Here is a 14,871-nt window from a genome sequence, read left to right as displayed (position 1 = left end):
TCAAAAATACTACTAAATAAGAAGGAACAAAAGAGCAAATAAATACAACAAATAATACTTTAAAATATATATAAGGTAAAAAGGAGGAAAATCTTTAAAATCCATATGAAATGAAGAAAGAAGTAAAAAGTTCCAAGAGAAAGTGACAAGTATCATGGTAGGCAAAGAAGACACAACATACAATAATAGGAGTCCCTGAAGAAGAAACTCAAAGCATGAGAACAGAACAAATATTTTTAAAAGGAATATTCAAGAAACTTTCTTGAAATTAAAAAGATATCTATCTATCATCTATCTATCTATCTAAAACTGTGTGTAGACAGAGCACACCATGTACGTGAGAATTGACTTAGAGTGATGAACCAAGATATATTCTAATAAAATTACTGAATATTTAAAAAAAGGAAAAAGTCGTTTGGTATATAGTTCTAAAAGACAGTGACTTGTAAGGGAAAGAAAATTAAGTTAGCATCAGATGTTTCAACAAGAACACTTATGTCTAAAAAAATGGAGTAACATATTTAAGATTCGTAAGAAAATATGATCTGAGGATTTTATATGTGGAAAAACTGACTTTCCGTTACAAATAATACAAACTGCTATCAATATGCAAGGATTCAGGAAATATTGTTCCTGTGAACCATTCTTGTGTATCTACTGGAAAACAAACTTCAGAATGACCAGAGACATATCAATATAAAGACTCCTGGTGAGCATTAAATATGTAACTACTTGTAGAATTAAGATTAAGGCCAGGTACGGTGGCTCACGCCTGTAATCCCAGCACTTTGGAGCCCGAAGCAGGCAGATCCCATGAGCCCAGGGGTTTGAGACCAGCCTAGGCAGCATGGCGAAACCCCATTTCTTAAAACAAAAAAAAGATTAAGTGAGCGATAAAAGAGATCAAGTATCATGTGTAATGGCTACATACTCTGACAATGTAGATACAGTAAAAGTTACTTTTAGAAAATAGAGGCAAATACAAAGAGCAAGTGGAAAAATGTATATCTTAATAACTAAAAAAATTTTATTATAATTTTATTAAAATAGAGACAGGGTCTCATTATGTTGCCCAGGCTGGTCTCAAACTCCTGGGTTCAAGCAGTCCTCTCAACTTGCCTTCCTATAGTTCTGGGATTATAGGCATGAGCCACCACACCTGGGCATAACTCTTAGTAATCATATTGGTTGAGGTACTGCAGCATTGTTGTTTTCAGCCTGTTGCATTTATAAACACAAATGGGACTAAATTTGAATTGGAATAGCAAAATAAATTCAAAAGGTATTTTATATTTTAAAAATATATAGATATTTTTGGGCCGGGCACGGTAGCTCACGCCTGTAATCCCAGCACTTTGAAAGGCCAAGGCAGGCAGATCACGAGGTCAGGAGATCGTGATCATTCTGGCTAATATGGTGAAACCCCGTCTCTACTAAAAATACAAAAAATTAGCCGGGTGTGGTGGCAAGCGCCTGTAGTCCCAGCTACTCACGAGGTTGAGGCAGGAAAATCGCTTGATCCCAGGAGGCGGAGCTTGCAATGAGATGAGATCACGCCACTGCACTCCAGCCTGTTGAAAGAGCGAGACTCCATCTCAAAAAAAAAAAAAAAAAAAAAAAAAAAAAAAAATATATATATATATATATATATATATATATATATATATATGGAGAGAGAGAGAGAGAGAAATTTTCTAGCTGTGACCACTGAAAAGGTTTACCAACTATAACTAACACGGTAATGATGAACATGTTTAGTGCCTGGATTTTGGTTTTGAAATACTATGTCCCATCAAAAGAAATCAGGGTTTGTTGGAGAAATGACAGATTCCAGGTCTGGGGTGTGAGATGTACAAGATGAGCCTAGAATATCTGGTCATGTCAGATAGCAAGGCAGCTATCAAAGGCTACTACTGTCAAATCAAAAGGATTCAAGTGCCAATGGGAGAGGCTCTCACTATCCAAAGATAGGTCAAATTGAGCTGCAATAAAGATAATGATCACAATGGCTTAAAACCCATAAAATATGTTGAATGCATGTGTGAATACATACATACATGAGATCAGGAAAACGAAAATGAAAGGTCACCTTTGTAGGATGATAGGAAAAATTCATTGTCTTGAAAACTGGTAAATAAAATCAAGCTTTTACTTTGCCTTTCCCATCTGAATTGTGCCACTGATTAAACAAATAATAGATTAAGGGAAGTATCTTTTTATAGAACTATTCCAACTAGTAAGTGAAAAAGAAATAACAGAATTGGAATATTCAATAGCCCACAATAAATTAATAGATCCAGACATTGAGCATCGATGTCTGCTAATGTCATGAAGAGAGACAACCAGATGTTGTGTGCCCTTAGATGTACCACCCATCACTGTCTTGCCAAAGGAATCAAACCTGAGTCTGGTTAAGCCTTCAAATCCAGCTGGCAGGTTGCAGGAAATATGTAAAAGACAAAAGAATGTGTTGAACTGCATCAGGAGTAAGCAACCAGCGCCATCCAGACTGCGGGAAACTCTAGGGAAAATGCTCTGGGTACTTCAACAGATAAATTGCATGGAAAAGAAAAGTTTGAAGAGGAAAACTGTAGGTTTAAGAGATGTTAAAGACATATCAAAGTTTTCAAAAATGGACGAAACTAAACTATAGTGTTTAGGGATGCCAATTGGGTGATAAACCACACACACACACACACAAAAATAGAACACACACAAAAATAGAAGGAAGTGATTTCTGTAGATGTCAGTATAGTAGTTGCTTATCGGGGAGGGAGACAGTCGTGTTCACAGCAGAGCACTTGGAGAACTTCTGGCCTCTTACGTGGCAGACAAAACTACTGTTTCTGGCTAGATGCGGTGGTTCACACCTGTAATCCCAGCACTTGGAAGGCTGAAGTGGGCAGATCACTTGAGGTCAGGAGTTTGAGACCAGCCTGGCCTGCATGGTGAAACCGTCTCTACTAAAAATACAAAAATTAGCTGGGTGTGGTGGTGGGCACCTGTAATCCCAGCTACCTGGGAGGCTGAGGCAGGAGAATCCCTTGGACCCAGGAGGCGGAGGTTGCAGTGAGCTGAGATTGCGCCACTGCACTCCAGTTGGCTGGGTGCCATGACTCATGCCTGTAATCCCAGCACTTTGGGAGGTGGAGGCAGGTGGATTACCTGAGGTCAGGAGTTCAAGACTAGCCTGGCCAATATGGTGAAACCCTGTCTCTACTAAAAATACAAAAATTAGCCAGGTGTGGTGGCGCATGCCTGTAATCCCAGCTACTTGGGAGGCTGAGGCACAAGAATTGCTTGAAACCTGGAGGCGGAGGTTGCAGTGAGCTGAGATGGTGCCAGTGTGCTCCAGCCTGGGTGACAGAGTGAGACTCTGTCTCAAAAATAAAATGAAATAAAATAAAATAAAACAAAGTAAAATAGAATAAAATAAATTGATGTTATCTTTCCCGGCAATGAGTTTTTTTAATCTCATGTTTTATTTGAAAACTTTGAGAGTAATTTAAGCAGCACCTCAGACTCTGCTTTATGAATTTATGCACTTGTTAGTGATTTTCTGTACTCCTCTGCTTTTCTCCATTGTTCACATTCTTCTACCTTGCTTTAGAGGTTTTCTTGATTCTTCCAGCATTTGGTTGGAGTATAAGGATCTACTTGAGTACGATCTCACAGTTTCCATTTTCAACATTTTTTTTCTGACCAGAACTACATTTTTTAATATTATACTCATTGCTCTGAAAGCTTGTGCATGACTTCCTTTTATTTCTCATTTAATTAAGAAAGAAGGAATACACTCTACTTTGAGAGGTAGGCCATGTGACTATTGGGAGAAGACTATTTGCATTTTTTTTTTTTGTAGAAATTTAAGATTACTTAGTTCCTTGAACAACATAAAAAAATCTAGATTTAGAAGGCCTTAAATTAGAGAGAGGCTTCCTTCCACCCCCAAGAATGGCAACTCCTTGGCTATATGGGAGAATTTCGAGGATAAGAGGAAAGAGAAGATTTGGGGTACCATTTTACTTTGTTTTCTAAGTTCTGAGAAAGCCTATTTGGCAAGAAATACAAATTGATCCAAAGCTTATTTTGACTGAATCAACAACATAGGCTCTCTAAATTACAAAAAAAAAAAAAGAAAAGAAATAATAACAAAACCAACAAAAAACACATTACTTTTCCTCCTGAAAATATTTAAAGAGAGAAGCAAGGAACAGTAGGAAAATGTTCTTAGAAGAACATGGCAATTATGTCTTCCACCCAGAAAAAGATACAAGAGATAATGTCAAATAAGTGCTTTCAGAGTCAAAAAACCTGGCAGCCTGGGACCTGCGTTTTCACTTCTGCTAGTATTTTCTCCCTTTCCAACTGCAACACAGTCTTGAAACTACAAAAATACTTTTCTTTTTCTTTTCTTTTTTTTTTTTTTGAGACAGAGTCTCACTCTGTCACCCGGGCTGGAATGCAGTGGTGCAGTCTTGGCTCACTGCAACCTCTGCCTCCCAGGTTCATGCCATTCTCTTGCCTCAGCCTGGGATTACAGACACACGCCATCACACCCGGCTAATTTTTGTATTTTTTGTAGAGACGGGGTTTTGCCATGTTGGCCAGGCTGGTCTCAAACTCCTGACCTCAGGTGACCTGCCCGCCTTGGCCTCCCAAAGTACTGGGATTACAGGTGTGAGCCACCACTCCCAGCCTACAAAAATACTTTTCACCAATCAAACCATAACAGCAACAACATAAACAACTGTATAAGATATGTTTTATTTTAAGTTTGTATTTTGCTTTGTATTGTCTGTTTTATTAGCAACTCCAAAAACACACATGGCCCCAGAGAATAAGAGGACCACAGACATGAGTTGCTTTTCAGACATCCGATAGCTGTCCTTGTGGTTGAAAGAAACTCCTTTCCAACTTTGAAGAAAATGTCCGGGGATTTGGGAGCAGGCACGTGATATTCTTCAAGGTGCCACCAGTTTTTCTCAATAAAACATCTCCAATGGGAAAATATGGAACCCAGAAAGGGCTGGTGTGGGAAAAATATGACAAGGATGGCCGGCAAAGTAAACCCGTGGTGAATTCAACCCTGAGGAAGCAGATTTCCTAGAGTGTGCAAGCTTTGCTTAGGCTTAGTTTTAATAAATAATAAAGAGACACAAATTAAACAAAATAAAGGTGATCTTGCCCCACATGGCTCCTTAGGATCTTTAGAACATGGTGATTCAGTTTAAACGTGGAGGCCCTACCCTGCTGGACTGACAGGAAATTGAACTGTCCGGGTCATGACTCCATTGTATGAAGTGCAGCTGTCCGGGTCACTCCCAGAACATCTTTCACACACCTGCTGCGGGCCCTGGTAGGAACCAGGCATCCTAAGAAGCACTAGGTCATCCGGAGGCCCCTCCCATCATTAGTTCACATGAGCATGACCCAGTCTGCATGGTATCCTTGGGGTTACCCCTCTGTTATTAAATATTTTCTAGAAAAAAAAAAAGAAGAAGAAGAAGACTCTGGCAAAGACCCAGCCTCCCTGAGGCACATACAGCAAGGGCGTACCGCCAAGAAGCAGGGTGACATCCTTGATGCTTCTGGATTCACAGATCTTTTTAGTTTAGGAAAACACAGCCCTCCTCAAACCCTATTCTTCTCAGCAGATTTATTCGGAATGAAAGCCTGGAAGTCCAGCCACAAGTCTCTCCTGAGACTGAGACACAGAGCCAGCCAGAATGAAAAAGGGAAAGGGGAAAATACAGAGAGAGAAATTAAATCAGTATTTCAAAGGTTTTCCTCTTAAGTGTTTTCTAAAATGAAATTCCTTTCATTTTAGTGTTTATTTTAGAGTTGAGGCAACTGAGACATGGGCATAATGACCAAAGGCACACAACTAGCTACGTACAGTGACACAACCAGTTACTGACAGCTACTAGTTACTGACAGATACTAACAGCCAACAATAGCTGGCTCTATTATATCATGGTGCCTCTTCATTTTTTCTAATTTCCAATCTCTGTTCTATTTTAAATCTGCCTTTGTTAATAGGCACTTAAGTCTCTGCACCTAGAGTCTTAGACATATTTGGAAACTTCTCTTAAGCATGTTGATCCATTGAGGGCTGAATTATCTGTGATCGAAAGAATTACTCCACCCTGGGGCATATCCAATAGGACGAAAGATTCAGAAATAAATTACATTGTGCTGAATTCTTCTTGGGTCTCAATATCTTCCCACATGAGAAATCAGTTTCCTGAGAGTCTCCAGGCTCCAAAAGGCCATTCTAAGGGATGAAGGCAAAGTCTCATGGGTCCAGCCACCCACCACAGACATCTTTAGGATGACTTTTGGGGACTTGATTGTTCTTGTTGCAATGATGCATTTGGCCTGAGAGTTTTGGGAAAGGCAGGTTCATGAGCTATTTTTGTGTAGTTAAATGTTTGGTCTTTCTCCGCACTAGCTGGCAAGGCCTTGTCCTCTTCCCACTGCCTCTGAGAGTCACTGCTTAGCTGTGTCTAAGCAAGGAGGGGAAGAGGGGGTGATATTGTGTCTAACTTCGAGAGTAATTATCACTGTGTCAGTGTGCAAATGACAAGTTCCAGTGGGTAGTGTAGGAGGTTTTCTAATTATTTTGTCTATTATAGGCATAGTCCAATCCTTCCTCTTCCTCTTTCTTTTAATAAAGGACTGAGAGAGAACAGGATGTACTGTTATGCTTTATAATTCAGGCAGACAATACAGGTATTGGCTAACTTGATTTGCCATGATCAGCTACTTTTTTTTTTTTTTAAGCCAATCTGGCAGAAAAGAGTTAGACTGTTGTGAGAGTTGCATCGGCCCTTCCATTGCTTTTCTGTCCAATCCATTCATCAGCAGCAGAATAGTCAAGGGACCACATTACTTTGCTGTAGCACAGAGAGGTCTGTGGTTGTGACTGGATTGACTGGGAACAAAGTTCTATCATTCCAATTCTGATTCTGGATTCTGAAGTCATTGCTAAGTTATTACCAGTCCCCATCTCCACAAATCACTTGGTGGACAATTAAAACTAAGTTAAACAAAGTTCAGCCTACTGAACACAATTTTTTCTTGCAGTCAGGGGCAGAGGCATAGTGGGAAGGGGGGCCAAAACTAGACCTAACAAAATAAGTGAAGAGCAAACAGCCACAGTGGAGGTTCTCATGGTGGCTCGGGTACTTCCTCATGCCCCACCTCTGCACCTGCCATCTCTGTGCAACCAGAGTCCCTCTGAATGCCACTGCCACAGCCACTCTCTTTTGTCACCCTTGGCTCCCTCCTCACAGATTCCCAGGACTCGCCAGAGTTATTGCCTTCTCAAATGATTTAAACCTCCTCTCTTGAGGCTTTCCTCCCTAAATTCTCCACCTCCCCTCAATTCCTCTCACTCCCTGGTACATTCCATATTGTTCTCTTTGTCTCTTTCTTTCTCTCTTTTTCACCACTCCCATATCCAGGTATGCTCGTGTGTGGAGAGACAACATTCTACTTAGGTTAGATGATCTCCTTTTCAAACATGTGGAGTGTATTTCCATGAATCTCAGACACTGAGTAGGTAGGATATTAGAGTTGCAAGAATGTTTGGACAGTAGCAACTTTAAATATTGCTTTTCTGTTTGTGGTTCTTTGAGACATATCCAAACAACTAATGGAAACAATTTTTTTTCTAAGTTTTAAGTAAGCTCTGGTTGCTTTGGTGTCAGCAGCCTCTACTGCTGCCTCTTGCCAGCTTTCCACTTGGTAGAAGATGCTTTCTAAAGATGCACTTTGTGAAGTCTCTGCAGAACCAGCATAGACCAAGCCAAATCATAATGAAAATTCTTGCTGTCTGCTCCTTCTGCCAGTGCAGTCCTGTGTTTCCACTTGTTGGAAATACATCTGCCTGTCAATGTTTGAGAACGCCAGCACCTTTTTGATGTTACAAACTCACAGTGCACCTCTTCCAGAATGCCAGCACTCATAATTTTTAAGCCTCAAATTTTCAAGAAATGGAAGCAACTGAATTTCACTGCATTTAAAAGTAGAAATGGTGCTATTACATTGAGCTAGAAATTTCTATCAGGTATGTATTGGCAGTAGCGTTATTTATGCTTTAAAAAATGAGTCCTTCTAAATTTACGTTTATGTTTCTAGAACGTTCTTTAGCTTCAAACAACTTTCTTTTGGTCCCAGAAATTCTGGCTGCTGTGATACAGAAATTTACAGAAGTTTAAATGGAAACAAAAAGTTTCAAAACTCAGCTGGACATAAATTATATTCATTACTGTGAGGAAAACACTTAGTTGTAACATCTCTTACAGGAAAGTTTTTGAATTTTTTAGATATGACTAATAAAGATTTATGAGGTACAACTTCACAAGGAGAAAAAGGATTTGAGTGAAAACTTTTTTTGGAGGTAAAATAGAAAATCACAAGTGTAACTACAGATGAACTCCTATAGAAATCATTTACTAACTTAACTGAGCAAATGAAATCCATTAAACTTTTGAAAATCGAACATGCATGATTGAGTTCTTTTTATTTACCTGCAGAGTTGTTTGTGGAATCTATTATTTTCAAAGCATGCTATTGTAACATGGGTTTCAATAACTTGGTTCTAGTAATATGGTAGAAAGAGCATTGAATTAAGAACCAGATAACCTGGGTTTTATTTTCACCCTGCTATTTACCAGGTTTGTGACTATGGTCATGTCTCTTCAATACTTTGGATCTCTGCCTTCTCATCTGTTCAACAGAGATAATAAATACCCTACCTCCTTGCCTCTTAGTGTTGTTGTGAGGATCAAATAAGGTCCTAGTTGTTAAATCACTTTGAAACTATAAAGTGCTATACAATATAACACATTCTGCTCATTATTACCTCAGAATTCCTCTCAGATTACATTGCCTCAAATGCATTATTTAGGAAAAGTACAAACTTGAATGCCATATGGAGTCCTTGTTGACACTGCAGATGTTGGTTAATTTTAGATTCTAAAAGAACAAAAGAACAGAAGCACTACCAAGCAAATTACCCTCTCTTTAGCTTTTTCTTCGAAATCTCATATTATACGAATACCAAACTAAAAATGGCAGGCTAAATATTATAGACAATTACATCATTTGAAGCATTGAAATTCTGTATATCCAAGCCCTTTTGCAGAACATGAGTTTATTCCCTCCAAAGCAGATTGCCAATGAATTTAATGCTATAAGATTAATTATGGTTACTCTTTTGAGGGCCAAGTAAAAGAATTTAAATCTCAAACTTTAACTGTAAATAATACAAAACCAAGGAACACATAAGACAAAAAGACATGCAATCCACTTTGGTAGCCATAGTCTCTCTTAAGCTAATGGGAAAGTGAACTAAGCTTAGCGAACCTTGGGCCCATCTGAAAATCTGCTTATATTTACAAGAGGGTATTTCTTTGCAGAAGAACAGGTGTGACAGACATCCACATATTCATGACAACTGCTTTGAGGGCTCCATCAGTTTGGGAAGACCTGTCCTTCTCACATGTACCATCTGTAAGACATCTTTTTGCATCTTGTCAAATCCAACTTCTGCTTACACATGCATAAGCAAGAGGTGTTTTTGTAAAATATATAGATGGCATCTGTCATTCTATCTTTTGTTTGCATGCCACCCACTCACAAAATATATGCTGGAACAAGCTGAGCATTTTGTTAAGTGTCTTGAAATTTTAAAAAAATTATGGAAGCAATGGAAAAAAATGATACTTCATATGAGAGCATATTCAGTAGATTACCTGAAATAGTTTAAAATGCTCTATTTGATATTCTGAGTCTGTGTTTTTTAATGACATTTTCCAGCGAATAATTCTGTCCCAAGACTGCTCACTAGGTCTTAAGGCCTTAAGATACTGACAAAATATCACTCTAACTAGAAATAATTTTCAAATACAGGCTATAAATGTTTCACCTATAAAAATGTTGTTCCTCTAAAAGAGGCAAAAATGACAAAAGATGTTTTAATCTACACTTTAGTAACTTAGTGGCCACTGTAGGATATATTTCAAAGTATGCTCTCATGTGGATTAGAAATATTGAAAGTAAATCCAAAGGGCAGGCTTTATGACACCGCTTATTTTGGATGCAGTCTAGACTCACTTTTTAAAGTGTTAACTATATTATCAATGTCCCTCTACCCTGCTCATATGATACCTCTTTCAGTACTAAAGACCTGGTAAGACAGGTGCTACCTGATTCCATGTTTCATAGTTCTCTCAAATTGGAATAACATTTTAACCCTCCAAATATTTGTCCCATGTGAAGAATTTTGGATCCATCCAGATGATTACAGGCCTGAACCAGAAACTGATTCAAACAACTTCATTCACTGCTGAATGTGAACTGCAACTGACCCCTAAAGTAAATTGGCTTAATTCCCTCAGATTACCATCTGTTCCCTTCTTTCTTTAACTTCACCAGTGGGCTGAGCTTAATCATAGACCTGAAGGAGTCCTTCGGGGAAGGGGAGGGAATTCTGGCCTGGATTGGTGTTCAGTCCTTGGGTAGGGCTGCAATAGTAGCATTATTCCTACCATGAAAAGCAGACTGTGGGAATTAACTAGATAAATCATTTGTCAAACCATGGGAACACCATGAGTTTAATTTGTCTAATTTTGCTTGAAGATATTACATCAACTAAAAATCCTCTGCCAGAGATTTAAAAACGTAATCCAAACTAACTTAATGAAAAAGGTGAATTTGGCCGGGCACAGTGGCTTGTGCCTGTAATCCTAGCACTTTGGGAGGCCAAGAAGCGGGGAATCACGAGCTCAGGAGCTCAAGACCAGCCAGGACCACATAGCAAGATGCCCATCTCAAAAAAAAAAATAAAATAAATAAATAAATAAATAAAAATTTAAAAAGGAAGAGAAGTTCAAAAAGGTTAATTTATTGGCTTATGTAACTGAACAATTTAGGGTATCTCATTCAGGTGAAGCTTGATCTAGGGCTCCAACAGTGTGACCCAGGACCTGATTTCTCTCTCTCCATTCTTAATTCAGCATCTTCAATATTGATTCCATCCTTGGGCAAGTTCACCCTTTGTACACCCAATATGGATGCAAGCTACTCCAGGGACTACTTGCACCTAGGCTCAGATCCAAGTTGACTTTTTCTTGTGAGTCCAGAATGGATTATTGTGGCCAGGGGAATAGGACATACTAGATGGTATAGGCCAAGGTCATATGCTTCACCCCTAAGGCAGGCAGGGAGGGATTAGAGGTGGGGACATCATGCCCCTTGTCAATCCCGTGGACTGAGAGTAAGCGAGGACCATAGTTCCCTGAAGACCATGAGAGTGTGGTCAGTAGAACTGATGTTCTCGACAGACGTTGGGACTATGTCACAAATAATTTCAGAAAATAGTATTTTTCACATAAGAAGGAATTCTGGATAGATAGAGTCCAAGTCTTACCAGCTAAGGAAAAAAAGAAAGGTAATAGCTAAAGCATAGACTGTACCATTTTAAAAATGGAAGATAGTTTCAACTAGAGTTAGGACTAGATACTCTTCAGAGAGTTTGGACAGTTCTACAACTTGTAGATTTTATGATTCCTGAAGTGCATTGGAGCTAAGAAAAACTTTCTGGATGGTTATTTGCTGTATCTTGTTAACCTCATGTTCTATTTTTACACACTTTCTCTTATGTTATAATTAAAGAAGAAAAAAAACAAAAACAGAAAAACCTCCATACACGTGAAACAGAACCAAAGAGAGATTCTATGTGGAAAGATAATTTTCTTTTCTTTTCTTTTTTTTTTTTTTTTTTTTTTTGAGACGGAGTCTCGCTCTCTCGCCCAGGCTGGAGTGCAGTGGCCGGATCTCAGCTCACTGCAAGCTCCGCCTCCCGGGTTCACGCCATTCTCCTGCCTCAGCCTCCCGAGTAGCTGGGACTATAGGCGCCCGCCACCTCGCCCGGCTAGTTTTTTGTATTTTTTAGTAGAGACGGGGTTTCACCGTGTTAGCCAGGATGGTCTCGATCTCCTGACCTCGTGATCCGCCCGTCTCGGCCTCCCAAAGTGCTGGGATTACAGGCGTGAGCCACCGCGCCCGGCCGATAATTTTATTTTCTAATAATGATAGTGGCCAGGTGTGGTGGCTCACACCTGTAATCCCAGCACTTTGGGAGGCCAAAGTGAGCGGATCACTTGAGCCCAGGAGTTCAAGACTAGCCTGCGCAACATGGTGAAACCCTGTCTCTACCAAAAATACAAAAATTTAGCCAGGTGTGGAGGCATCTGTCATTCTAGATATCTAAAGTCCCAGCTATTGGGAGGCTGAGGAGGGAGGGAATCTCCTGAGCAGTAAGCCATGATTGCACCATGGCACTCTAGCTGTGGTGACAGAGTGAGACCCTGTCTCAAAAAAATAGAAAATAAAAAATAAAAATCACAGTGATGTGTCTGGGCTAGCTTCTTAAGAGGTACATATTTTTTAAATGGCAGCTCACACTGCCACCTCACTCATACACATTTCTACATCTGTATATATTCTCACAAAGAACTCATGTAAGTTTAGGATCCTTCTATCTTCATCTTGTATATCTAGAATCTGATAAATAAGAAAAGGTCTTTTGAGAGTAGCGGGGGAGCTAATGTAAAGATAGAATACCTGCTCTACATGGCCCAGTTATAAAGCACATTTACAAGAGTCTACTCACTTCACCAAGCCCTAAAATCTATTTTCCAAAAGCAACTAAGGGAAAGTGAAACATTACTAAGGGAAATGAGACGGGACGCTAATGAAAAATGGTCAAAGGGTATTTGGCCCTGGGGCTAGGGTAGCACTAGAGCTGTTTGGGGCAGGGAATACCTTACAAGTTTTCAATTCCAAACCCATCAATCCTATTTGAGACTTCATTCCAGAGATGCTTCTATATGTTGAATTAAGAAAATGCAAGTTTTCTAGAGGATGCAATTCACTAGCTAGGGCATAATCAAATCAAATTTTATTCCCTCTGAGTTTTTTTTCTTTCCTTTTAAAGCATCATTCCAACTATTATTGGTTGCAGGAGAGGCAGATTAAATATTTTTAAATGTTCCTTATTAGAAAAAATATGGCTGGGTGTGGTGGCTTACGCCTGTAATCCCAGCACTTTGGGAGGCCAAGGCGGGTGGATCACTTGAGGCCAGGAGGTTGAGACCAGCTTGGCCAACGTGGCAAAACCCTGTCTCTGCTAAAAATTCAAAAATTAGCTGGGCATGGTAGTGGGTGCCTGTAATCGCAGCTACTCAGGAGGCTGAGGCACAAGAATCACTTTAACCTGGGAGAAGGAGGTTGCAGTGAGCTGAGATGGTGCCACTGCACTCCAGCCTGGGTGACAGAGCAAGACTCTTGTCTCAGAAACAAAACCAAACAAAACCAAAAGAAAACCCACAAAGAATGTACAGGTACTCTTTTTTTTTTTTTTTTTTTTTTTTTCCTGAGACAGAGTCTCACTCTGTCACCCAGGCTAGAGTGCAGTGACGCGATCTCGGCTCATTGCAACCTCGCCTCCCGGGTTCAAGCAATTCTTCTGCCTCAGCCTCCTGACAAGATGGGACTACAGGCACATGCCACCACCCTCGGCTATTTGTTGTATTTTTAGTAGAGATGGGGTTTCACCATATTGGCCAGGCTGATCTCGAACTCCTGACCTCACGATCCACCCACCTCAGCCTCCCAAAGTGCTGGGATTACAGGCGTCAGCCACCGCGCCAACCTGTACAGGCTACTCTTAATGAAATGAGAAAGTAAATTCTTGGAAAACTGAGGTTCTAATTTGGAGTCCCAACATCTTAGAACATTCCTTTGGAAGACGTTATCAGTTTATTAAACTTTCGGAGACTTCTGGGGATTTATCATAAGGATATATTTGCACAGAGATGTGCCAGGTTATTCACTGCAGAATTGTAAGAAATAGCAACAATTGGAAACAACCCAAGTGTTCGTCAAGAGGGGAACGATGAAATAAACTATGGTATATCCTGCAGGGTAACGCCACGCAGATGTTGAAAGAATGAGGAGGCTCTCTTAAAATATCCCCAAGGCACATTGTTGGAAAAGCAAGATACAGATCAGGGATACAATATGCCACCTCCTATGTAAGAAGACGGGAAGAGAAGAAATGTAAGAATTGCTTGTACTTGTATGAAGAAACACCGAAACGATATACAGACAAACCAATATAAATTGATAGCTTTACCTATGAGAGTGGGTTAAGGGGGAGAACAGAGTGAAAGGGCAGGGTAGGAGAGAGACTTTTTTTATTTTTCATGGTCAGCTCTTACAAAGAAGGAGAGAGACTTTCCACTTCACCTTTTTACAGTAGTCTCCCCTGATCTTTGGGGATGTGTTCCAAGATCCCCCGTAGATGCCCGAAACTGCAAATGATACTGAATCCTATATATATACTATGTTTTTTCCTATAAATGTATACCTATGATAAAGTATAATATATAAAATAGGCACAGTAAAAGATTTGAACGACTAATAATAAAACAGGACAATTACAATATGCTGTAATACAAGTTATGTGAATGGTCTTTTTCTCTCAAAATACCTTATTGTACTGCAGATTTAAGCAACCTCAGCCTACTATTTTGTTTTCTTTCTTCAAGAACTTTCACCTTTTTACTTAAAGGGAGGATTTTTCAGCTTCTCGTTTGACGTATCTGAATTTCCAGCTTCCCTACTCTTATGCTTTGAGGCCATTTTTGAGTAAAATACGGGTTCTTTAAAGAAAAACACTGCAATACAGCAACGGTCAATCTGATAAGCGAGATGCTACTAAGTGACTAATGGGTGGGTAAGGGGATGATTCACATCCTGGGTGGGACAGAATGGGATGATGGGAAATTTCATCAG

Source organism: Macaca fascicularis, chromosome 13, assembly GCF_037993035.2.
Source record: "Macaca fascicularis isolate 582-1 chromosome 13, T2T-MFA8v1.1".
NCBI lineage: Eukaryota > Metazoa > Chordata > Mammalia > Primates > Cercopithecidae > Macaca > Macaca fascicularis.
The sequence above is the reverse complement of the archived record's forward strand: the minus strand, read 5'-3'. Positions refer to the sequence as shown.